Raw genomic sequence first — 27,106 nt, 5'->3', positions numbered from 1 at the left:
GATGTGGGTCAGATCTATGGGGCAGGATCTGCTGTGGGGCTGATTGGCATCAGATCTATGGGACAGGAGCTGCTGTGGTGCACATGTGGGTCAGATCTATGGGGCATGAGCTGCTCTGTGGTATATGTGGGTCAGATCTATGGGGCAGGAGCTGCTGTGGGGCAGGTATGGTTCATATCTATGGGACAGGAGATGTAGTGGGGCGGATGTGGATCAGATCTATGGGGCAGGAGCTGCTGTGTGGCTGATTTGGGTCAGATCTATGGGGCAGGAGCTGCTGTGGGTTAGATCTATGGGGCAGGAGCTGCTGTGGAGATGATGTGGGTCAGAACTATGTGGTAGGAGATGATGTGGGACAATGTGGGTCAGATCTATGGGGCAGGAACTGCTGTGTGGCTGCTAAGGGTCACATCTATGGGGCAGGAGCTGCTGTGGGGCACATGTGGTTCAGATCTATGGGGCAGGAGCTGCTGTGGAGCTGATGTGGGTCAGATCTATGGGGCAGGAGCTGCTGTAGGGCTGATTGGGGTCAGATCTATGGGGCAGTAGATGATGTGGGGCACATTTGTGTCAGATCTATGGGGCAGGAGTTGCTGTGGGGCACATGTGGGTCAGATCCAAGGGGGAGGCGCTGCTGTGGGGTATATGTGGGTCAGATCTATGGAGCAGGAGCTGCTGTGGGGATGATGTGGGTCAGATCTATGGGGCAGGCGCTGCTGTGGGGCACATGTGGGTCAGATTTAACGGGCAGGAGTAGCTGTTGGGGTGATGTGGGTCAGATCTATGGGGAGTAGCTCCTGTGGGGCAGATGTGGGTCAGATCTATGAGGCACGAGGTGCTGTGGGGCTGATGGGGGTCAGATCTATGGGGCAGGAGGTGCTGTGGGGCTGATGTGCTTCTGATCTGTTGGGCAGGAGCTGCTGTGGGGCATATGTGTGTCAGATCTATGGGGGTGGAACTGCTGTGGGGCACTTGTGGGTCAAATCTTAGGGGCAGGAAATTCTGTGGGTCAGATGTGGGTCAGATCTTAGGGGCAGGAAATTCTGTGGGGCAGATCTCTGGGACAGGATCTGCTGTGGGTCAGATGTGGGTCAGATCTATTGGGAAGGATCTGCTGTGGGGTAGAGGTGGGTCAGATCTATGGGGCAGGTGCTGCTATGGGGCACATGTGTGTCAGGTCAATGGGGCAGGAGCTGCTGTGGGGCACATGTGGGTCAGATCTATGGGGCAGAAGGCTGCTGTGGTGAAGATGGTGGTCAGATCTATGGGGCAGAAGATGCTGTGGGGCTGATGGGGGTAACTTCTATTGGGCAGGAGCTGCTCTGGGGCATATGTGGGTCAGATTTATGGGGCAGGAGCTTCTGTGGGGTAAATGTGGGTCATATCTTTGGGACAGGAGTTGCTGTGGGTCAGATCTATGTAGCAATAGCTGCTGTGGGACTGATATGGGTCAGATCTATGGGGCAGGAGCTGCTGTGGGGCAGATTTGGCTCAGGTATATGGGGCAGGAGCTGATGTTTGCCTGCTGAGGTTCAGATATATGAGGCAGGAGCTGCTATGGGGCACATGTGTATCAGATATATGGGGTAGGAGCTGTTGTGGGGCACAAGGGGGTCAGATCTATGGGGCAGGAGATGCTCTGATGAAGATGTGGTTCAGATGTATGGGGCAGGAGCTGCTGTGAGGCTGATTGGCGTCAGAGCTATGTGGCAGGAGCTGTGTGGGGCACATGTGGGTTAGATCTATGGGGCAGGAGCTGCTCTGGGGCATATGTGGGTCAGATCAATTGGGCTGGAGCTGCTGTGAGGTTGATTGGCGTCATATCTATGTGGCAGGAGCTGCTGTGGGGCAGATCTATGGGGCAGGAGCTACTGTGGAGATGATGTGGATCAGAACTATATGGTAGGAGATGCTGTGGGACAATGTGGGCTAGATCTATGGGGCAGGAGCTGATGTTTGCCTGCTGGGGTTCAGATCTATGAGGCAGGAGCTGCTGTGGGGCACATGTGGATCAGATCTATGGGGCAGGAGCTTCTATAGGGCTGATGTGGGCCAGATCTATGGGGCAGGATCTGCTGTCGGGTAGATATGGGTCAGATCTATGGGGCAGGAACTGCTGTGGAGGAGATGTGGATCTGATCTATTGGGCAGGAGCTGCTGTGGGGTAGATGTGGGTCAGATCTATGGGGCAGGAGCTGCTGTGGGGCAGATGTAGGTCAGATATATGGGGCAGGAGCTCTTGTGGGACTGATGAGGGTCAGACCTCTAAGGCTGGAGCTGATCTGGGTCAGATCTATGTGTCAGGAGCTGATGTGGGTCAGATCTATGGGGCAGAAGCTGTTGTGTTGCAGATGAGGGTCAGATCTATGTGGCAGGAGCTGCTGTGGGGCTGATGTGGGTCAGATCTGTAGGGCAGGAGCTGCTGTGGGGTAGACGTGGGTAAGATCTATGGGGCAGGAGCTGCTGTCGGGCTGATGTGGGTCAGATCTATGGGGCAGGCGCAGCTGTGGGGCACATGTGGGTCAGATTTAACGGGCAGGAGTAGCTGTTGGGGTGATGTGGGTCAGATCTATGGGGAGTAGCTCCTGTGGGGCAGATGTGGGTCAGATCTATGGGGCAGAGCTGCTCTTGGGAACATGTGGGTCAGATCTATGGGGCAGGAGCTGCTGTGGGGCTGATGTGGGTCAGATCCTTGGGGCTGAAGCTGCTGTGGGTCATATCTATTGGGCAGCAGCTGCTTTACATATGATGTGTGTCAGATCTATGGGGCAGGAGCTGCTGTGGGGCTGATGTGGGTTAGATCTATGGGGCAGGAGCTGTTGTGGGGCTGATTGGGGTCAGATCTATGGGGCAGGAGCTACTGTGGGGCTGATGTTGGTTTGATCTATGGGGCAGGAGCTGCTGCGATGCTGATTTGGGTCAGATCTATGGGGCAGGAGCTGCTGTGGGGCTGATGTGGGTCAGATCTATAGGGCAGGAGCTGCTGTGGGGCTGATGAGGGTCAGATCTATGGGGCAGGAGCTGCTGTGGGGCTGATGTGGGTTAGATCTATGGGGCAGGAGCTGTTGTGGGGCTGATGTGGGTCAGATCTATAGGTCAGGAGCTGCTGTGGGGCTGATGTGGGTCAGATCTATGGGGCAGGAGCTGCTGTGCGACAGATGTGGGTCAGATCTATGGGGCAGGAGCTGTTGTGGGGCTGATGGTGGTCAGATCTATGGGGCAGGAGCTGCTGTGGGGCTGATGGGGGTCAGATCTATGGGGCAGGAGCTACTGTGGGGCTGATGGGGGTCAGATCTATGGGGCAGGAGCTACTGTGGGGCTGATGTTGGTCTGATCTATGGGGCAGGAGCTGCTGTGCGACAGATGTGGGTCAGATCTATGGGGCAGGTGCTGCTGTGCGACATATGTGGGTCAGATCTATGGGGCAGGTGCTGCTGTGTGACAGATGTGGGTCAGATCTATGGGGCAGGTGCTGCTGTGCGACATATGTGGGTCAGATCTATGGGGCAGGATCTGCTGTGGGGCTGATGTGGGAAAGATCTATGGGGCAGGAGATGCTTTGGGGCAGATGTGGGTCAGATCTATGGGGCAGGAGTTGCTGTGGGGCTGATGTGGGTCAGATCCTTGGGGCTGAAGCTGCTGTGGGTCATATCTATTGGGCAGCAGCTGCTTTACATATGATGTGTGTCAGATCTATGGGGCAGGAGCTGCTGTGGGGCTGATGTGGGTCAGATCTATGGGGCAGGAGCTACTGTGGGGCTGATGGGGGTCAGATCTGTGGGGCAGGAGCTGCTGCGGTGCTGATTTGGGTCAGATCTATGGGGCAGGAGCTGCTGTGGGGCTGAAGTGGGTTAGATCTATGGGGCAGGAGCTGTTGTGGGGCTGATGGGGGTCAGATATATGGGGCAAGAGCTACTGTGGGGCTGTTGTGGGTCAGATCTATGGGGCAGGAGCTGCTGTGGGGCTGATGTGGGTTAGATCTATGGGGCAGGAGCTGTTGTGGGGCTGATGTGGGTCAGATCTATAGGTCAGGAGCTGCTGTGGGGCTGATGTGGGTCAGATCTATGGGGCAGGAGCTGCTGTGCGACAGATGTGGGTCAGATCTATGGGGCAGGAGCTGTTGTGGGGCTGATGGTGGTCAGATCTATGGGGCAGGAGCTGCTGTGGGGCTGATGGGGGTCAGATCTATGGGGCAGGAGCTACTGTGGGGCTGATGGGGGTCAGATCTATGGGGCAGGAGCTACTGTGGGGCTGATGTTGGTCTGATCTATGGGGCAGGAGCTGCTGTGCGACAGATGTGGGTCAGATCTATGGGGCAGGTGCTGCTGTGCGACATATGTGGGTCAGATCTATGGGGCAGGTGCTGCTGTGTGACAGATGTGGGTCAGATCTATGGGGCAGGTGCTGCTGTGCGACATATGTGGGTCAGATCTATGGGGCAGGATCTGCTGTGGGGCTGATGTGGGAAAGATCTATGGGGCAGGAGATGCTTTGGGGCAGATGTGGGTCAGATCTATGGGGCAGGAGTTGCTGTGGGGCTGATGTGGGTCAGATCCTTGGGGCTGAAGCTGCTGTGGGTCATATCTATTGGGCAGCAGCTGCTTTACATATGATGTGTGTCAGATCTATGGGGCAGGAGCTGCTGTGGGGCTGATGTGGGTCAGATCTATGGGGCAGGAGCTACTGTGGGGCTGATGGGGGTCAGATCTATGGGGCAGGAGCTGCTGCGGTGCTGATTTGGGTCAGATCTATGGGGCAGGAGCTGCTGTGGGGCTTAAGTGGGTTAGATCTATGGGGCAGGAGCTGTTGTGGGGCTGATGGGGGTCAGATATATGGGGCAAGAGCTACTGTGGGGCTGTTGTGGGTGAAATCAATGGGGCAGTGCTGCTCTTGGGAACATGTGGGTCAGATCTATGGGGCAGGAGCTGCTGTGGGGCTGATGTGGGTCAGATCTATAGGGCAGGAGCTGCTGTGGGGCTGATGAGGGTCAGATCTATGGGGCAGGAGCTGCTGTGGGGCTGATGTGGTTAAGATCTATTTGGCAGGATCTGCTGTGGGGCAGATTTGGGTCAGATCTATGGGGCCGGAGCTGCTGTGGGGCTGATGTGGGTTAGATCTATAGGGCAGGAGCTGCTGTGCGACAGATGTGGGTCAGATCTATGGGGCAGAGCTGCTCTTGGGAACATGTGGGTCAGATCTATGGGGCAGGAGTTGCTGTGGGGCTGATGTGGGTCAGATCCTTGGGGCTGAAGCTGCTGTGGGTCATATCTATTGGGCAGCAGCTGCTTTACATATGATGTGTGTCAGATCTATGGGGCAGGAGCTGCTGTGTGGCTGATGTGGGTTAGATCTATGGGGCAGGAGCTGTTGTGGGGCTGATGGGGGTCAGATCTATGGGGCAAGAGCTACTGTGGGGCTGATGTGGGTCAAATCAATGGGGCAGAGCTGCTCTTGGGAACATGTGGGTCAGATCTATGGGGCAGGAGCTGCTCTGGGGCTGATGTGGGTCAGATCTATAGGGCAGGAGCTGTTGTGGGGCTGATGTTGGTCTGATCTATGGGGCAGGAGCTGCTGTGGGGCTGATGGGGGTCAGATCTATGGGGCAGGAGCTGCTGTGGGGCTGATGTGGGTCAGATCTATGGGGCAGGAGCTGCTGTGCGACAGATGTGGGTCAGATCTATGGAGCAGGAGCTGTTGTGGGGCTGATGGGGGTCAGATCTATGGGGCAGGAGCTGCTGTGGGGCTGATGGGGGTCAGATCTATGGGGCAGGAGCTACTGTGGGGCTGATGTTGGTCTGATCTATGGGGCAGGAGCTGCTGTGTGACAGATGTGGGTCAGATCTATGGGGCAGGTGCTGCTGTGCGACATATGTGGGTCAGATCTATGGGGCAGGATCTGCTGTGGGGCTGATGTGGGAAAGATCTATGGGGCAGGAGATGCTTTGGGGCAGATGTGGGTCAGATCTATGGGGCAGGAGTTGCTGTGGGGCTGATGTGGGTCAGATCCTTGGGGCTGAAGCTGCTGTGGGTCATATCTATTGGGCAGCAGCTGCTTTACATATGATGTGTGTCAGATCTATGGGGCAGGAGCTGCTGTGGGGCTGATGTGGGTCAGATCTATGGGGCAGGAGCTGTTGTGGGGCTGATGGGGGTCAGATCTATGGGGCAGGAGCTACTGTGGGGCTGATGTTGGTCTGATCTATGGGGTAGGAGCTGCTGCGGTGCTGATTTGGGTCAGATCTATGGGGCAGGAGCTGCTGTGGGGCTGAAGTGGGTTAGATCTATGGGGCAGGAGCTGTTGTGAGGCTGATGGGGGTCAGATCTATGGGGCAAGAGCTACTGTGGGGCTGTTGTGGGTCAAATCAATGGGGCAGAGCTGCTCTTGGGAACATGTGGGTCAGATCTATGGGGCAGGAGCTGCTGTGGGGCCGATGAGGGTCAGATCTATGGGGCAGGAGCTGCTGTGGGGCTGATGTGGGTAAGATCTATGGGGAAGCAGCTGTTGTGGGGCTGATGGGGGTCAGATCTATGGGGCAGGAGCTACTGTGGGGCTGATGGGGGTCAGATCTATAGGGCAGGAGCTGCTGTGGGGCTGAAGTGGGTTAGATCTATAGGGCAGGAGCTGCTGTGCGACAGATGTGGGTCAGATCTATGGGGCAGGAGCTGCTCTTGGGAACATGTGGGTCAGATCTATGGGGCAGGAGCTGCTGTGGGGCTGATGTGGGTCAGATCTATGGGGCAGGAGCTGCTGTGGGGCTGATGTGGGTCAGATCTATAGGGCAGGAGCTGCTGTGCGACAGATGTGTGTCAGATCTATGGGGCAGGAGCTGTTGTGGGGCTGATGGGGGTCAGATCTATGGGGCAGGAGCTGCTGTGGGGCTGATGGGGGTCAGATCTATGGGGCAGGAGCTACTGTGGGGCTGATGTTGGTCTGATCTATGGGGCAGGAGCTGCTGTGCGACAGATATGGGTCAGATCTATGGGGCAGAGCTGCTCTTGGGAACATGTGGGTCAGATCTATGGGGCAGGAGCTACTGTGGGGCTGATGTTGGTCAGATCTATGGGGCAGGAGCTGCTGTGTGGCAGATGTGGGTCAGATCTATGGTGTAGGAGCTGCTGTGGGGCTGATGTGGGTCAGATCTATGGGGCAGGAGCTGCAGTTGAGATGATGTACGTCAGATCTATGGGGCAGGAGCTGCTGTGGGGCTGCTGTGGGTCAGATCTATGGGTCAGGTGCTGCTGTGCGACATATGTGGGTCAGATCTATGGGGCAGGATCAGCTGTGGGGCTGATGTGGGAAAGATCTATGGGGCAGGAGCTGCTGTGCGACAGATGTGGGTCAGATCTATGGGGCAGGATCTGCTGTGGGGCTGATGTGGGATAGGTCTATGGGGCAGGAGATGCTTTGGGGCAGATGTGGGTCAGATCTATGGGGCAGGAGATGGTGTGTGGCAGATGTGGGTCAGATCTATGGTGTAGGAGCTGCTGTGGGGCTGATGTGGGTCAGATCTATGGGGCAGTAGCTGCTGTGGTTAAGATCTATTTGGCAGGATCTGCTGTGGGGCAGATTTGGGTCAGATCTATGGGGCAGGAGCTGCTGTGTGGCAAATGTGGGTCAGATCTATGGGGCAGGAGCTGCTGTGGGTCAGATCTATGGGGCAGGTACAGATGTGGACCTGATGTTGGTCAGATCTATGGAGCAGGAGCTGCTGTGGGGCAGATGTAGGGCTTATCTATTGGGCAGGAGCTGCTGTGAGTCTGATGGGTGTTAGATCTATGGGGAGGAGCTGCTGTGCTGCAGATGTGGGTCAGAGCTATGGGGCAGGAGCTGCTGTGGGGCTGATGTTGGTCAAATCAATGGGGCAGAGCTGCTCTTGGGAACATGTGGGTCAGATCTATGGGGCAGGAGCTGCTGTGGGGCTGATGTGGGTCAGATCTATTGGGCAGCAGCTGCTTTACATATGATGTGTGTCAGATCTATGGGGCAGGAGCTGTTGTGGGGCTGATGGGGGTCAGATCTATGGGGCAGGAGCTACTGTGGGGCTGATGGGGGTCAGATCTATGGGGCAGGAGCTGCTGTGCGACAGATGTGGGTCAGATCTATGGAGCAGGAGCTGTTGTGGGGCTGATGGGGGTCAGATCTATGGGGCAGGAGCTGCTGTGGGGCTGATGGGGGTCAGATCTATGGGGCAGGAGCTACTGTGGGGCTGATGGGGGTCAGATCTATGGGGCAGGAGCTACTGTGGGGCTGATGTTGGTCTGATCTATGGGGCAGGAGCTCCTGTGTGACAGATGTGGGTCAGATCTATGGGGCAGGTGCTGCTGTGCGACATATGTGGGTCAGATCTATGGGGCAGGATCTGCTGTGGGGCTGATGTGGGAAAGATCTATGGGGCAGGAGATGCTTTGGGGCAGATGTGGGTCAGATCTATGGGGCAGGAGTTGCTGTGGGGCTGATGTGGGTCAGATCCTTGGGGCTGAAGCTGCTGTGGGTCATATCTATTGGGCAGCAGCTGCTTTACATATGATGTGTGTCAGATCTATGGGGCAGGAGCTGCTGTGGGGCTGATGTGGGTCAGATCTATGGGGCAGGAGCTGTTGTGGGGCTGATGGGGGTCAGATCTATGGGGCAGGAGCTACTGTGGTGCTGATGTTGGTCTGATCTATGGGGCAGGAGCTGCTGCGGTGCTGATTTGGGTCAGATCTATGGGGCAGGAGCTGCTGTGGGGCTGAAGTGGGTTAGATCTATGGGGCAGGAGCTGTTGTGAGGCTGATGGGGGTCAGATCTATGGGGCAAGAGCTACTGTGGGGCTGATGTGGGTCAAATCAATGGGGCAGAGCTGCTCTTGGGAACATGTGGGTCAGATCTATGGGGCAGGAGCTGCTGTGGGGCTGATGTGGGTCAGATCTATAGGGCAGGAGCTACTGTGGGGCTGATGAGGGTCAGATCTATTGGGCAGGAGCTGCTGTGGGGCTGATGTGGGTAAGATCTATGGGGCAGCAGCTGTTGTGGGGCTGATGGGGGTCAGATCTATGGGGCAGGAGCTACTGTGGGGCTGATGGGGGTCAGATCTATAGGGCAGGAGCTGCTGTGGGGCTGAAGTGGGTTAGATCTATAGGGCAGGAGCTGCTGTGCGAAAGATGTGGGTCAGATCTATGGGGCAGGAGCTGTTGTGGGGCTGATGGGGGTCAGATCTATGGGGCAGGAGCTGCTGTGGGGCTGATGTGGGTCAGATCTATGGGTCAGGAGCTGCTGTGGGGCTGATGTGGGTCAGATCTATAGGGCAGGAGCTGCTGTGCGACAGATGTGGGTCAGATCTATGGGGCAGGAGCTGCTGTGGGGCTGATGTGGGTCAGATCTATAGGGCAGGAGCTGCTGTGCGACAGATATGGGTCAGATCTATGGGGCAGAGCTGCTCTTGGGAACATGTGGGTCAGATCTATGGGGCAGGAGCTACTGTGGGGCTGATGTTGGTCAGATCTATGGGGCAGGAGCTGCTGTGTGGCAGATGTGGGTCAGATCTATGGTGTAGGAGCTGCTGTGGGGCTGATGTGGGTCAGATCTATGGGGCAGGAGCTGCAGTTGAGATGATGTACGTCAGATCTATGGGGCAGGAGCTGCTGTGGGGCTGCTGTGGGTCAGATCTATGGGGCAGGTGCTGCTGTGCGACATATGTGGGTCAGATCTATGGGGCAGGATCTGCTGTGGGGCTGATGTGGGAAAGATCTATGGGGCAGGAGATGCTTTGGGGCAGATGTGGGTCAGATCTATGGGGCAGGAGTTGCTGTGGGGCTGATGTGGGTCAGATCCTTGGGGCTGAAGCTGCTGTGGGTCATATCTATTGGGCAGCAGCTGCTTTACATATGATGTGTGTCAGATCTATGGGGCAGGAGCTGCTGTGGGGCTGATGTGGGTCAGATCTATGGGGCAGGAGCTGTTGTGGGGCTGATGGGGGTCAGATCTATGGGGCAGGAGCTACTGTGGGGCTGATGTTGGTCTGATCTATGGGGCAGGAGCTGCTGCGGTGCTGATTTGGGTCAGATCTATGGGGCAGGAGCTGTTGTGAGGCTGATGGGGGTCAGATCTATGGGGAAAGAGCTACTGTGGGGCTGTTGTGGGTCAAATCAATGGGGCAGAGCTGCTCTTGGGAACATGTGGGTCAGATCTATGGGGCAGGAGCTGCTGTGGGTCTGATGTGGGTCAGATCTATAGGGCAGGAGCTACTGTGGGGCTGATGAGGGTCAGATCTATGGGGCAGGAGCTGCTGTGGGGCTGATGTGGGTAAGATCTATGGGGCAGCAGCTGTTGTGGGGCTGATGGGGGTCAGATCTATGGGGCAGGAGCTGCTGTGGGGCTGATGGGGGTCAGATCTATAGGGCAGGAGCTGCTGTGGGGCTGAAGTGGGTTAGATCTATAGGGCAGGAGCTGCTGTGCGACAGATGTGGGTCAGATCTATGGGGCAGGAGCTGCTCTTGGGAACATGTGGGTCAGATCTATGGGGCAGGAGCTGCTGTGGGGCTGATGTGGGTCAGATCTATGGGGCAGGAGCTGCTGTGGGGCTGATGTGGGTCAGATCTATAGGGCAGGAGCTGCTGTGCGACAGATGTGGGTCAGATCTATGGGGCAGGAGCTGCTGTGGGGCTGATGTGGGTCAGATCTATAGGGCAGGAGCTGCTGTGCGACAGATGTGTGTCAGATCTATGGGGCAGGAGCTGTTGTGGGGCTGATGGGGGTCAGATCTATGGGGCAGGAGCTGCTGTGGGGCTGATGGGGGTCAGATCTATGGGGCAGGAGCTACTGTGGGGCTGATGTTGGTCTGATCTATGGGGCAGGAGCTGCTGTGCGACAGATATGGGTCAGATCTATGGGGCAGAGCTGCTCTTGGGAACATGTGGGTCAGATCTATGGGGCAGGAGCTACTGTGGGGCTGATGTTGGTCAGATCTATGGGGCAGGAGCTGCTGTGTGGCAGATGTGGGTCAGATCTATGGTGTAGGAGCTGCTGTGGGGCTGATGTGGGTCAGATCTATGGGGCAGGAGCTGCAGTTGAGATGATGTACGTCAGATCTATGGGGCAGGAGCTGCTTTGGGGCTGCTGTGGGTCAGATCTATGGGGCAGGTGCTGCTGTGCGACATATGTGGGTCAGATCTATGGGGCAGGATCAGCTGTGGGGCTGATGTGGGAAAGATCTATGGGGCAGGAGCTGCTGTGCGACAGATGTGGGTCAGATCTATGGGGCAGGATCTGCTGTGGGGCTGATGTGGGATAGATCTATGGGGCAGGAGATGCTTTGGGGCAGATGTGGGTCAGATCTATGGGGCAGGAGATGTTGTGTGGCAGATGTGGGTCAGATCTATGGTGTAGGAGCTGCTGTGGGGCTGATGTGGGTCAGATCTATGGGGCAGTAGCTGCTGTGGTTAAGATCTATTTGGCAGGATCTGCTGTGGGGCAGATTTGGGTCAGATCTATGGGGCAGGAGCTGCTGTGTGGCAAATGTGGGTCAGATCTATGGGGCAGGAGCTGCTGTGGGTCAGATCTATGGGGCAGGTACAGATGTGGACCTGATGTTGGTCAGATCTATGGAGCAGGAGCTGCTGTGGGGCAGATGTAGGGCTTATCTATTGGGCAGGAGCTGCTGTGAGTCTGATGGGTGTTAGATCTATGGGGAGGAGCTGCTGTGCTGCAGATGTGGGTCAGAGCTATGGGGCAGGAGCTGCTGTGGGGCTGATGTTGGTCAAATCAATGGGGCAGAGCTGCTCTTGGGAACATGTGGGTCAGATCTATGGGGCAGGAGCTGCTGTGGGGCTGATGTGGGTCAGATCTATTGGGCAGCAGCTGCTTTACATATGATGTGTGTCAGATCTATGGGGCAGGAGCTGTTGTGGGGCTGATGTGGGTAAGATCTATGCGGCAGCAGCTGTTGTGGGGCTGATGTGGGTTAGATCTATAGGGCAGGAGCTGCTGTGCGACAGATGTGGGTCAGATCTATGGGGCAGGAGCTGCTGTGAGGCTGATGTGGGTCAGATCTATAGGGCAGGAGCTGCTGTGGGGCTGATGTGGGTCAGATCCTTGGGGCTGAAGCTGCTGTGGGTCATATCTATTGGGCAGCAGCTGCTTTACATATGATGTGTGTCAGATCTATGGGGCAGGAGCTACTGTGGGGCTGATGGGGGTCAGATCTATGGGGCAGGAGCTACTGTGCGACAGATGTGGGTCAGATCTATGGGGCAGGATGTGCTGTGGGGCTGATGTGGGTTAGATCTATGGGGCAGGAGCTGTTGTGGGGCTGATGGGGGTCAGATCTATGGGGCAGGAGCTGCAGTGGAGATGATGTACGTCAGATCTATGGGGCAGGAGCTGCTGTGGGGCTGATGTGGGTTAGATCTATGGGGCAGGAGCTGTTGTGGGGCTGATGTGGGTCAGATCCTTGGGGCTGAAGCTGCTGTGGGTCATATCTATTGGGCAGCAGCTGCTTTACATATGATGTGTGTCAGATCTATAAGGCAGGAGCTGCTGTGCGACAGATGTGGGTCAGATCTATGGGGCAGAGCTGCTCTTGGGAACATGCGGGTCAGATCTATGGGGCAGGAGCTGCTGTGGGGCTGATGTGGGTCAGATCTATGGGGCAGGAGCTGCTGTGCGACAGATGTGGGTCAGATCTATGGGGCAGGAGCTGCTGTGGGGCTGATGTGGGTCAGATCCTTGGGGCTGAAGCTGCTGTGGGTCATATCTATTGGGCAGCAGCTGCTTTACATATGATGTGGGTCAGATCTATGGGGCAGGATCTGCTGTGGGGCTGCTGTGGGTTAGATCTATAGGGCAGGAGCTGCTGTGCGACAGATGTGGGTCAGATCTATGGGGAAGAGCTGCTCTTGGGAACATGTGGGTCAGATCTATGGGGCAGGAGCTGCTGTGGGGCTGATGTGGGTCAGATCTATGGGGCAGGAGCTACTGTGGGGCTGATGTGGGTCAGATCTATAGGGCAGGAGCTGCTGTGCGACAGATGTGTGTTAGATCTATGGGGCAGGAGCTGTTGTGGGGCTGATGGGGGTCAGATCTATGGGGCAGGAGCTGCTGTGGGGCTGATGGGGGTCAAATCTATGGGGCAGGAGCTACTGTGGGGCTGATGGGGGTCAGATCTATGGGGCAGGAGCTGCTGTGGGGCTGATGTGGGTCAGATCCTTGGGGCTGAAGCTGCTGTGGGTCATATCTATTGGGCAGCAGCTGCTTTACATATGATGTGTGTCAGATCTATGGGGCAGGAGCTGCTGTGAGGCTGATGTGGGTTAGATCTATGGGGCAGGAGCTGTTGTGGGGCTGATGGAGGTCAGATCTCTGGGGCAGGAGCTGCTGTGGGGCTGATGGGGGTCAGATCTATGGGGCAGGAGCTGCTGTGGGGCTGATGGGGGTCAGATCTATGACGCAGGACCTACTGTGAGGCTGATGGGGGTCAGATCTATGGGGCAGGAGCTACTGTGGGGCTGATGTTGGTCTGATCTATGGGGCAGGAGCTGCTGTGCGACAGATGTGGGTCAGATCTATGGGGCAGGTGCTGCTGTGTGACATATGTGGGTCAGATCTATGGGGCAGGATCTGCTGTGGGGCTAATGTGGGAATGATCTATGGGGCAGGAGATGCTTTGGGGCAGATGTGGGTCAGATCTATGGTGCAGGAGCTGCTGTGGGGCTGATGTGGGTCATATCTATTGGGCAGCAGCTGCTTTAGATATGATGTGTGTCAGATCTATGGGTCAGGAGCTGCTGTGGGGCTGATGTGGGTTAGATCTATGGGGCAGGAGCTGTTGTGGGGCTGATGGGGGTCAGATCTATGGGGCAGGAGCTGCTGTGGGGCTGATGGGGGTCAGATCTATGGGGCAGGAGCTACTGTGGGGCTGATGGGGGTCAGATCTATGGGGCAGGAGCTACTGTGCGACAGATGTGGGTCAGATCTATGGGGCAGGTGCTGCTGTGCGACATATGTGGGTCAGATCTATGGGGCAGGAGCTGCTGTGGGGCTGATGTGGGAAAGATCTATTGGGCAGGAGCTGTTGTGGGGCTGATGGGGGTCAGATCTATGGGGCAGGAGCTACTGTGGGGCTGATGTGGGTCAAATCAATGGGGCAGAGCTGCTCTTGGGAACATGTGGGTCAGATCTATGGGGCAGGAGCTGCTGTGGGGCTGATGTGGGTCAGATCTATGGGGCAGGAGCTGTTGTGGGGCTGATGGGGGTCAGATCTATGGGGCAGGAGCTACTGTGGGGCTGATGGGGGTCAGATCTATGGGGCAGGAGCTACTGTGGGGCTGATGTTGGTCTGATGTATGGGGCAGGAGCTGCTGTGCGACAGATGTGGGTCAGATCTATGGGGCAGGTGCTGCTGTGCGACATATGTGGGTCAGATCTATGGGGCAGGATCTGCTGTGGGGCTGATGTGGGAAAGATCTATGGGGCAGGAGATGCTTTGGGGCAGATGTGGGTCAGATCTATGGGGCAGGAGATGGTGTGTGGCAGATGTGGGTCAGATCTATGGTGTAGGAGGTGCTGTGGGGCTGATGTGGGTCAGATCTATGGGGCAGGAGCTGCTGTGTTTAAGATCTATTTGGCAGGATCTGCTGTGGGGCAGATTTGGGTCAGATCTATGCGGCAGGAGCTGCTGTGTGGCAAATGTGGGTCAGATCTATGGGGCAGGAGCTGCTGTGCGACAGATGTGGGTCAGATCTATGGGGCAGGAGCTGCAGTGGAGATGATGTACGTCAGATCTATGGGGCAGGAGCTGCTGTGGGGCTGATGTGGGTAAGATCTATGGGGCAGCAGCTGTTGTGGGGCTGATGGGGGTCTGATCTATGGGGCAGGAGCTGCTGTGGGGCTGATGGGGGTCAGATCTATGGGGCAGGAGCTACTGTGGGGCTGATGGGGGTCAGATCTATGGGGCAGGAGCTACTGTGGGGCTGATGTTGGTCTGATCTATGGGGCAGGAGCTGCTGTGCGACAGATGTGGGTCAGATATATGGGGCAGGTGCTGCTGTGCGACATATGTGGGTCAGATCTATGGGGCAGGATCTGCTGTGGGGCTGATGTGGGAAAGATCTATGGGGCAGGATCTGCTGTGGGGCTGATGGGGTCAGATCTATGGGGCAGGAGCTACTGTGGGGCTGATGTTGGTCTGATCTATGGGGCAGGAGCTGCTGCGGGGCTGATTTGGGTCAGATCTATGGGGAGGAGCTGCTGTGTTGCAGATGTGGGTCAGAGTTATGGGCAGGAGCTGCTGTGTGGCAGATGTGGGTCAGATCTATGGTGTAGGAGCTGCTGTGGGGCAGATTTGGGTCAGATCTATGGGGCAGGAGCTACTGTGGGGCTGATGTGGGAAAGATCTATGTTGTAGGAGCTGCTGTGGGGCTGATGTGGGTCAGATCTATGGGGAAGGAGCTGCAGTGGAGATGATGTACGTCAGATCTATGGGGCAGGAGCTGCTGTGGGGCTGTTGTGCGTTAGATCTATAGGGCAGGAGCTGCTGTGCGACAGATGTGGGTCAGATCTATGGGGCAGAGCTGCTCTTGGGAACATGTGGGTCAGATCTATGGGGCAGGAGCTGCTGTGGGGCTGATGTGGGTCAGATCTATAGGGCAGGAGCTGCTGTGCGACAGATGTTGGTCAGATCTATGGCGCAGGAATACTGTTCGGCTGATGGGGGTCAGATCTATGGGGCAGGAGCTGCTGCGGGGCTGATATGGGTCAGATCTATGGGGCAGGTGCTGCTGTGCGACATATGTGGGTCAGATCTATGGGGCAGGATCTGCTGTGGGGCTGATGTGGGAAAGATCTAAGGGGCAGGAGATGCTTTGGGGCAGATGTGGGTCAGATCTATGGGGCAGGAGTTGCTGTGGGGCTGATGTGGGTCAGATCCTTGGGGCTGAAGCTGCTGTGGGTCATATCTATTGGGCAGCAGCTGCTTTACATATGATGTGTGTCAGATCTATGGGGCAGGAGCTGCTGTGGGGCTGATGTGGGTTAGATCTATGGGGCAGGAGCTGTTGTGGGGCTGATGGGGGTCAGATCTATAGGGCAGGAGCTACTGTGCGACAGATGTGGGTCAGATCTATGGGGCAGGAGCTGCTGTGGGGCTGATGTGGGTCAGATCTATGGGGCAGGAGCTGCTGTGCGACAGATGTGTGTTAGATCTATGGGGCAGGAGCTGTTGTGGGGCTGATGGGGGTCAGATCTATGGGGAGGAGCTGCTGTGTTGCAGATGTGGGTCAGAGCTATGGGCAGGAGCTGCTGTGTGGCAGATGTGGGTCAGATCTATGGTGTAGGAGCTGCTGTGGGGCAGATTTGGGTCAGATCTATGGGGCAGGAGCTACTGTGGGGCTGATGTTGGTCTGACCTATGGGGCAGGAGCTGCTGTGCGACAGTTGTGGGTCAGATCTATGGGGCAGGTGCTGCTGTGCGACATATGTGGGTCAGATCTATGGGGCAGGATCTGCTGTGGGGCTGATGTGGGAAAGATCTATGGGGCAGGAGATGATTTGGGTCAGATGTGGGTCAGATCTATGGGGCAGGAGATGGTGTGTGGCAGATGTAGGGCTTATTTATGGGGCAGGAGCTGCTGTGTGGCTGATGGGTGATAGATCTATGGGGAGGAGCTGCTGTGGTGCAGATGTGGGTCAAAGCTATGGGGCAGGAGCTGCTGTGGGGCAGAAGTGGGTCAGATCTATGTTGTAGGAGCTGCTGTGGGGCTGATGTGGGTCAGATCTCTGGGGAAGGAGCTGCAGTGGAGATGATGTACGTCAGATATATGGGGCAGGAGCTGCTGTGGGGCTGTTGTGCGTTAGATCTATAGGGCAGGAGCTGCTGTGCGACAGATGTGGGTCAGATCTATGGGGCAGAGCTGCTCTTGGGAACATGTGGGTCAGATCTATGGGGCAGGAGCTGCTGTGGGGCTGATGTGGGTCAGATCTATAGGGCAGGAGCTGCTGTGCGACAGATGTGGGTCAGATCTATGGGGCAGGAATACTGTTCGGCTGATGGGGGTCAGATCTATGGGGCAGGAGCTGCTGCGGGGCTGATATGGGTCAGATCTATGGGGCAGGTGCTGCTGTGCGACATATGTGGGTCAGATCTATGGGGCAGGATCTGCTGTGGGGCTGATGTGGGAAAGATCTAAGGGGCAGGAGATGCTTTGGGGCAGATGTGGGTCAGATCTATGGGGCAGGAGTTGCTGTGGGGCTGATGTGGGTCAGATCCTTGGGGCTGAAGCTGCTGTGGGTCATATCTATTGGGCAGCAGCTGCTTTACATATGATGTGTGTCAGATCTATGGGGCAGGAGCTGCTGTGGGGCTGATGTGGGTTAGATCTATGGGGCAGGAGCTGTTGTGGGGCTGATGGGGGTCAGATCAATGGGGCAGGAGCTACTGTGGGGCTGATGTTGGCCTGATCTATGGGGCAGGAGCTGCTGCGGGGCTGATTTGGGTCAGATCTATGTGGCAGGAGCTGCTGTGGGGCTGATGTGGGTTAGATCTATGGGGCAGGAGCTGCTGTGGGGCTGATGTGGGTCAGATCTATGGGGCAGGAGCTGCTGTGGGGCTGATGTGGGTCAGATACTTGGGGCTGAAGCTGCTGTGGGTCATATCTATTGGGCAGCAGCTGCTTTACATATGATGTGTGTCAGATCTATGGGGCAGGAGCTGCTGTGGGGCTGATGTGGGTTTGATCTATGGGGCAGGAGCTGTTGTGGGGCTTATGGGGGTCAGATCTATGGGGCAGGAGCTACTGTGGGGCTGATGGGGGTCAGATCTATGGGGCAGGAGCTACTGTGGGGCTGATGTTGGTCTGATCTATGGGGCAGGAGCTGCTGTACGACAGATGTGAGTCAGATCTATGGGGCAGGTGCTGCTGTGCGACATATGTGGGTCAGATCTATGGGGCAGGATCTGCTGTGGGGCTGATGTGGGAAAGATCTACAGGGCAGGAGATGCTCTGGGGCTGATGTGGGTCAGATCTATTTGGCAGGATCTGCTGTGGGGCAGATTTGGGTCAGATCTATGGGGCAGGAGCTGCAGTGGAGATGATGTACGTCAGATCTATGGGGCAGGAGCTGCTGTGGAGCTGCTGTGGGTTAGATCTATGGGGCAGGAGCTGTTGTGGGGCAGATGTGGGTCAGATCTATGGGGCAGGAGCTGTTGTGGGGCTGATGGGGGTCAGATCTATGGGGCAGGAGCTACTGTGGGGCTGATGTTGGTCAGATCTATGGGGCAGGAGCTACTGCGGGGCTGATTTGAGTCAGATCTATGGGGCAGGAGCTGCTGTGGGGCTGATGTGGGTTAGATCTATGGGGCAGGAGCTGTTGTGGGGCTGATGGGGGTCAGATCAATGGGGCAGGAGCTACTGTGGGGCTGATGTTGGCCTGATCTATGGGGCAGGAGCTGCTGCGGGGCTGATTTGGGTCAGATCTATGTGGCAGGAGCTGCTGTGGGGCTGATGTGGGTTAGATCTATGGGGCAGGAGCTGCTGTGGGGCTGATGTGGGTCAGATCTATGGGGCAGGAGCTGCTGTGGGGCTGATGTGGGTCAGATACTTGGGGCTGAAGCTGCTGTGGGTCATATCTATTGGGCAGCAGCTGCTTTACATATGATGTGTGTCAGATCTATGGGGCAGGAGCTGCTGTGGGGCTGATGTGGGTTTGATCTATGGGGCAGGAGCTGTTGTGGGGCTTATGGGGGTCAGATCTATGGGGCAGGAGCTACTGTGGGGCTGATGGGGGTCAGATCTATGGGGCAGGAGCTACTGTGGGGCTGATGTTGGTCTGATCTATGGGGCAGGAGCTGCTGTACGACAGATGTGAGTCAGATCTATGGGGCAGGTGCTGCTGTGCGACATATGTGGGTCAGATCTATGGGGCAGGATCTGCTGTGGGGCTGATGTGGGAAAGATCTACAGGGCAGGAGATGCTCTGGGGCTGATGTGGGTCAGATCTATTTGGCAGGATCTGCTGTGGGGCAGATTTGGGTCAGATCTATGGGGCAGGAGCTGCAGTGGAGATGATGTACGTCAGATCTATGGGGCAGGAGCTGCTGTGGAGCTGCTGTGGGTTAGATCTATGGGGCAGGAGCTGTTGTGGGGCAGATGTGGGTCAGATCTATGGGGCAGGAGCTGTTGTGGGGCTGATGGGGGTCAGATCTATGGGGCAGGAGCTACTGTGGGGCTGATGTTGGTCAGATCTATGGGGCAGGAGCTACTGCGGGGCTGATTTGAGTCAGATCTATGGGGCAGGAGCTGCTGTGGGGCTGATGTGGGTCAGATCTATGGGGCAGGAGCTACTGTGGGGCTGATGTGGGCCAAATCAATGGGGCAGAGCTGCTCTTGGGAACATGTGGGTCAGATCTATGGGGCAGGAGCTGCTGTGGGGCTGATGTGGGTCAGATCTATAGGGCAGGAGCTGCTGTGGGGATGATGTGGGTCAGATCCTTGGGGCTGAAGCTGCTGTGGGTCATATCTATTGGAGAGCAGCTGCTTTACATATGATGTGTGTCAAATCTATGGGGCAGGAGCTGCTGCAGGGCTGATGTGGGTAAGAACTATGGAGCAGGAGCTGCTGTGGGGATTATGGGGGTCAGATCTATGGGGCAGGAGCTGCTGCGGGGCTGATTTGGGTCAGATCTATGGGGCAGGAGCTGCTGTTGGGCTGATGTGGGTTAGATCTATGGGGCAGGAGCTACTGTGGGGCTGATGTGGGTCAGATCTATGGGGCAGGAGCTACTGTGGGGCTGATGTGGGTCAAATCAATGGGGCAGAGCTGCTCTTGGGAACATGTGGGTCAGATCTATGGGGCAGGAGCTGCTGTGGGGCTGATGTGGGTCAGATCTATGGTGTAGGAGCTGCTGTGGGGCTGATGTGGGTCAGATCTATGGGGCAGGAGCTGCTGTGGGGCTGATGTGGGTCAGATCCTTGGGGCTGAAGCTGCTGTGGGTCATATCTATTGGGCAGCAGCTGCTTTACATATGATGTGTGTCAGATCTATGGGGCAGGAGCTGCTGTGGGGCTGATGTGGGTTAGATCTATGGGGCAGGAGCTGTTGTGGGGCTGATGGGGGTCAGATCTATGGGGCAGGAGCTGCTCTGGGGCTGATGGGGGTCAGATCTATGGGGCAGGAGTTGCTGTGGGGCTGATGTTGGTCTGATCTATGGGGCAGGAGCTGCTGTGCGACAGATGTGGGTCAGATCTATGGGGCAGAGCTGCTCTTGGGAACATGTGGGTCAGATCTATGGGGCAGGAGCTGCTGTGGTGCAGATGTGGGTCAGATCTATAGGGCAGGAGCTACTGTGCGACAGATGTGGGTCAGATCTATGGGGCAGGAGCTGCTGTGGGGCTGATGTGGGTCAGATCCTTGGGGCTGAAGCTGCTGTGGGTCATATCTATTGGGCAGCAGCTGCTTTACATATGATGTGTGTCAGATCTATGGGGCAGGAGCTGCTGTGGGGCTGATGTGGGTTAGATCTATGGGGCAGGAGCTGTTGTGGGGCTGATTGGGGTCAGATCTATGGGGCAGGAGCTACTGTGGGGCTGATGTTGCTCAGATCTATGGGTCAGGAGCTGTTGTGGGGCTGATGGGGGTCAGATCTATGGGGCAGGAGCTGCTGTGGGGCTGATGTGGGTCAGATCTATAGGGCAGGAGCTGCTGTGCGACAGATGTGGGTCAGATCTATGGTGCAGGAGCTGCTGTGGGGCTGATGTGGGTCATATCTATTGGGCAGCAGCTGCTTTACATATGATGTGTGTCAGATCTATGGGGCAGGAGCTGCTGTGGGGCTGATGTGGGTTTGATCTATGGGGCAGGAGCTGTTGTGGGGCTTATGGGGGTCAAATCTATGGGGCAGGAGCTACTGTGGGGCTGATGGGGGTCAGATCTATGGGGCAGGAGCTACTGTGGGGCTGATGTTGGTCTGATCTATGGGGCAGGAGCTGCTGTGCGACAGATGTGGGTCAGATCTATGGGGCAGGTGCTGCTGTGCGACATATGTGGGTCAGATCTATGGGGCAGGATCTGCTGTGGGGCTGATGTGGGAAAGATCTACAGGGCAGGAGATGCTTTGGGGCAGATGTGGGTCAGATCTATGGGGCAGGAGATGGTGTGTGGCAGATGTGGGTCAGATCTATGGTGTAGGAGCTGCTGTGGGGCTGATGTGGGTCAGATCTATGGGGCAGGAGCTGCTGTGGTTAAGATCTATTTGGCAGGATCTGCTGTGGGGCAGATTTGGGTCAGATCTATGGGGCAGGAGCTGTTGTGGGGCTGATGGGGGTCAGATCTATGGGGCAGGAGCTGCAGTGGAGATGATGTACGTCAGATCTTTGGGGCAGGAGCTGTTGTGGGGCTTATTGGGGTCAGATCTATGGGGCAGGAGCTGCTGTGGGGCTGATGTGGGTCAAATCAATGGGGCAGAGCAGCTCTTGGGAACATGTGGGTCAGATCTATGGGGCAGAAGTTGCTGTGGGGCTGATGTGGGTCAGATCCTTGGGGCTGAAGCTGCTGTGGGTCATATCTATTGGGCAGCAGCTGCTTTACATATGATGTGTGTCAGATCTATGGGGCAGGAGCTGCTGTGGGGCTGATGTGGGTAAGATCTATGGGGCAGGAGCTGTTGTGGGGCTGATGGGGGTCAGATCTATGGGGCAGGAGCTACTGTGGGGCTGATGGGGGTCAGATCTATGGGGCAGGAGCTACTGTGGGGCTGATGTTGGTCTGATCTATGGGGCAGGAGCTGCTGTGCGACAGATGTGGGTCAGATATATGGGGCAGGTGCTGCTGTGCGACATATGTGGGTCAGATCTATGGGGCAGGATCTGCTGTGGGGCTGATGTGGGAAAGATCTATGGGGCAGGAGCTACTGTGGGGCTGATCTTGGTCTGATCTATGGGGCAGGAGCTGCTGCGGGGCTGATTTGGGTCAGATCTATGGGGCAGGAGCTGCTGTGGTTAAGATCTATTTGGCAGGATCTGCTGTGGGGCAGATTTGGGTCAGATCTATGGGGCAGGAGCTGCTGTGTGGCAAATGTGGGTCAGATCTATGGGGCAGGAGCTGCTGTGGGTCAGATCTATGGGGCAGGAACAGATGTGGACCTGATGTTGGTCAGATTTATGGAGCAGGAGCTGCTGTGTTGCAGATGTGGGTCAGATCTATGGTGCAGGAGCTGCTGTGGGGCTGATGTGGGTCAGATCTATGGGGCTGGAGCTGCTGTGCGACAGATGTGGGTCAGATCTATGGGGCAGGTGCTGCTGTGCGACATATGTGGGTCTGATCTATGGGGCAGGATCTGCTGTCGGGCTGATGTGGGAAAAATCTATGGGGTAGGAGATGCTTTCGGGCAGATGTGGGTCAGATCTATGGGGCAGGAGTTGCTGTGGGGCTGATGTAGGTCAGATTCTTGGGGCTGAAGCTGCTGTGGGTCATATCTATTGGGCAGCAGCTGCTTTACATATGATGTGTGTCAGATCTATGGGGCAGGAGCAGCTGTGGGGCTGATGTGGGTTAGATCTATGGGGCAGGAGCTGTTGTAGGGCTGATGGGGGTCAGATCTATGGGGCAGGTGCTACTGTGGCGCTGATGTTGTTCTTATCTATGGGGCAGGAGCTGCAGCGGGGCTGATTTGGGTCAGATCTATGGGGCAGGAGCTGCTGTGGGGCTGATGTGGGTCAAATCAATGGGGCAGAGCTGCTCTTGGGAAAATGTTGGTCAGATCTATGGGGCAGGAGCTGCTGTGGGGCTGATGTGGGTCAGATCCTTGGGGCTGAAGCTGCTGTGGGGCTGATGGGGGTCAGATCTATGGGGCAGGAGCTGCTGTGGGGCTGATGGGGGTCAGATCTATGGGGCAGGAGCTGCTGTGGGGCTGATGTGGGAAAGATCTATGGGGCAGGAAATGCTTTGGGGCAGATGTGGGTCTGATCTATGGGACAGGAGTTGCTGTGGGGCTTATGTGGGTCAGATCTATAGGGCAGGAGCTGCTGTGCGACAGATGTGGGTCAGATCTATGGGGCAGGAGCTGCTGTGGGGCTGATGTGGGTTAGATCTATGGGGCAGGAGCTGCTGTGGGGCTGATGGGGGTCAGATCTATGGGGCAGGAGCTACTGTGGGGCTGATGTGGGTCAAATCAATGGGGCAGAGCTGCTCTTGGGAACATGTGGGTCCGATCTATGGGGCAGGAGCTGCAGTGAGGCTGATGGGGGTCAGATCTATGGGGCAGGAGCTACTGTGGGGCTGATGTTGGTCTGATCTATGGGGCAGGAGCTGCTGTGCGACAGATGTGGGTCAGATCTATGGGGCAGGTGCTGCTGTGCGACATATGTGGGTCAGACCTATGGGGCAGGATCTGCTGTGGGGCTGATGTGGGAAAGATCTATGGGGCAGGAGATGCTTTGGGGCAGATGTGGGTCTGATCTATGGGGCAGGAGTTGCTGCGGGGCTGATTTGGGTCAGATCTATGGGGCAGGAGCTGCTGTGGGGCTGATGTGGGTTAGATCTATGGGGCAGGAGCTGTTGTGGGGCTGATGGGGGTCAGATCTATGGGGCAGGAGCTACTGTGGGGCTGATGTGGGTCAAATCAATGGGGCAGAGCTGCTCTTGGGAACATGTGGGTCAGATCTATGGGGCAGGAGCGTCTGTGGGGCTGATGTGGGTCAGATCTATAGGGCAGGAGCTGCTGTGGGGCTGATGTGGGTCAGATCCTTGGGGCTGAAGCTGCTGTGGGTCATATCTATTGGGCAGCAGCTGCTTTACATATGATGTGTGTCAGATCTATGGGGCAGGAGCTGCTGTGGGGCTGATGTGGGTAAGATCTATGGGGCAGCAGCTGTTGTGGGGCTGATGGGGGTCAGATCTATGGGGCAGGAGCTACTGTGGGGCTGATGTGGGTCAGATCTATGGGGCAGGAGCTGCTGTGGGGCTGCTGTGGGTTAGATCTATGGGGCAGGAGCTGTTGTGGGTCATATCTATTGGGCAGCAGCTGCTTTACATATGATGTGTGTCAGATCTATGGGGCAGGAGCTGCTGTGGGGCTGATGTGGGTCAGATCTATGGGGCAGGAGCTGCTGTGCGACAGATGTGGGTCAGATCTATGGGGCAGAGCTGCTCTTGGGAACATGTGGGTCAGATCTATGGGGCAGGAGCTGTTGTGGGGCTGATGTGGGTCAGATCTATGGTGTAAGAGCTGCTGTGGGGCTGATGTGGGTCAGATCTATAGGGTAGGAGCTGCTGTGCGACAGATGTGGGTCAGATCTATGGGGCAGGAGCTGTTGTGGGGCTTATGGGGGTCAGATCTATGGGGCAGGAGCTACTGTGGGGCTGATGTTGGTCTGATCTATGGGGCAGGACCTGCTGCGGGGCTGATGGGGGTCAGATCTATGGGGCAGGAGCTACTGTGGGGCTGATGGGGGTCAGATCTATGGGGCAGGAGCTACTGTGGGGCTGATGTTGGTCTGATCTATGGGGCAGGAGCTGTTGTGGGGCTGATGTTGGTCTGATCTCTGGGGCAGGAGCTGCTGTGCGACAGATGTGGGTCAGATCTATGGGGCAGGTGCTGCTGTCCGACATATGTGGGTTAGATCAATGGGGCAGGATCTGCTGTGGGGCTGATGTGGGAAAGATCTATGGGGCAGGAGATGCTTTGGGGCAGATGTGGGTCAGATCTATGGGGCAGGAGCTGCTGTGGGGCTGATGTGGGTCAGATCCTTGGGGCTGAAGCTGCTGTGGGTCATATCTATTGGGCAGCAGCTGCTTTACATATGATGTGTGTCAGATCTATGGGGCAGGAGCTGCTGTGGGGCTGATGTGGGTAAGATCTATAAGGCAGGAGCTGTTGTGGGGCTGATGTGGGTTAGATCTATGGGGCAGGAGCTGTTGTGGGGCTGATGTGGGTCAGATCTATGGTGTAAGAGCTGCTGTGGGGCTGATGTGGGTCAGATCTATAGGGCAGGAGCTGCTGTGCGACAGATGTGGGTCAGATCTATGGGGCAGGAGCTGCTGTGGGGCTGATGTGGGTCAGATCCTTGGGGCTGAAGCTGCTGTGGGTCATATCTATTGGGCAGCAGCTGCTTTACATATGATGTGTGTCAGATCTATGGGGCAGGAGCTGCTGTGGGGCTGATGTGGGTAAGATCTATGGGGCAGGAGCTGCTGTGGGGCTGATGGGGGTCAGATCTATGGGGCAGGAGCTGCTGTGGGGCTGATGGGGGTCAGATCTATGGGGCAGGAGCTACTGTGGGGCTGATTTGGGTCAGATCTATGGGGCAGGAGCTACTGTGGGGCTGATGTTGGTCTGATCTATGGGGCAGGAGGTGCTGTGCGACAGATGTGGGTCAGATCTATGGGGCAGGTGCTGCTGTGCGTCATATGTGGGTCAGATCTATGGGGCAGGATCTGCTGTGGGGCTGATGTGGGAAAGATCTATGGGGCAGGATCTGCTGTGGGGCTGATGTGGGTCAGATCTATGGGGCAGGAGCTGCTGCGGGGCTGATTTGGGTCAGATCTATGGGGCAGGAGCTGCTGTTGGGCTGATGTGGGTTAGATCTATGGGGCAGAGCTGCTCTTGGGAACATGTGGGTCAGATCTATGGGGCAGGAGCTGCTGTGGGGCTGATGTGGGTCAGATCTATAGGGCAGGAGCTGCTGTGCGACAGATGTGGGTCAGATCTATGGGGCAGGAGCTGCTGTGGGGCTGATGTGGGTCAGATCTATGTGGCAGGAGCTGCTGTGGGGCTGATGGGGGTCAGATCCTTGGGGCTGAAGCTGCTGTGGGTCATATCTATTGGGCAGCAGCTGCTTTACATATGATGTGTGTCAGATCTATGGGGCAGGAGCTGCTGCGGGGCTGATTTGGGTCAGATCTATGGGGCACGAGCTGCTGTGGGGCTGATGTGGGTTAGATCTATGGGGCAGGAGCTGTTGTGGGGCTGATGGGGGTCAGATCTATGGGGCAGGAGCTACTGTGGGGCTGATGTGGGTCAAATCAATGGGGCAGGAGCTGCTCTTGGGAACATGTGGGTCAGATCTATGGGGCAGGAGCTGCTGTGGGGCTTATGGGGGTCAGATCTATGGGGCAGGAGCTGCTGTGGGGCTGATGTGGGTCAGATCTATGGTGTAGGAGCTGCTGTGGGGCTGATGTGGGTCAGATCTATGGGGCAGGAGCTGCTGTGCTTAAGATCTATTTGGCAGGATCTGCTGTGGGGCAGATTTGGGTCAGATCTATGGGGCAGGAGCTGCTGTGGGGCAGATGTAGGGCTTATCTATGGGGCAGGAGCTGCTGTGAGGCTGATGGGTGTTAGATCTATGGGGAGGAGCTGCTGTGGTGCAGATGTGGGTCAAAGCTATGGGGCAGGAGCTGCTGTGCGACAGATGTGGGTCAGATCTATGGGGCAGGTGCTGCTGTGCGACATATGTTGGTCAGATCTATGGGGCAGGATCTGCTGTGGGGCTGATGTGGGAAAGATCTATGGGGCAGGAGATGCTTTGGGGCAGATGTGGGTCAGATCTATGGGGCAGGATTTGCTGTGGGACATATGTCGGTCCGATCTATGGGGCAGGAGCTGCTGTGGGGCAGCTGTGGGTTAGATCTATTGGGCAGGAGCTGTTGTGCGACAGATGTGGGTCAGATCTATGGGGCAGAACTGCTCTTGGGAACATGTGGGTCAGATCTATGGGGCAGGAGCTGCTGTGGGGCTGATGTGGGTCAGATCTATACGGCAGGAGCTGCTGTGCGACAGATGTGGGTCAGATCTATGGGGCAGGAGATGCTTTGGGGCAGATGTTGGTCAGATCTATGGGGCAGGAGTTGCTGTGGGGCTGATTTGGGTCAGATCTATGGGGCAGGAGCTGTTGTGGGGCTGATGGGGGTCAGATCTATGGGGCAGGAGCTACTGTGGGGCTGATGTTGGTCTGATCTATGGGGCAGGAGCTGCTGCGGGGCTGATTTGAGTCAGATCTATGGGGCAGGAGCTGCTGTGGGGCTTATGTGGGTTAGATCTATGGAGCAGGAGCTGTTGTTGGGCTGATGGGGGTCAGATCTATGGGGCAGGAGCTACTGTGGGGCTGATAGGGGTCAAATCAATGGGGCAGAGCTGCTCTTG

This window comes from Coturnix japonica, chromosome 29 (genome assembly GCF_054131305.1).
Source record: "Coturnix japonica strain WE chromosome 29, WE-NBRP24, whole genome shotgun sequence".
Taxonomy (NCBI): Eukaryota; Metazoa; Chordata; class Aves; order Galliformes; family Phasianidae; genus Coturnix; species Coturnix japonica.
Note: the sequence above shows the minus strand (reverse complement) of the source record.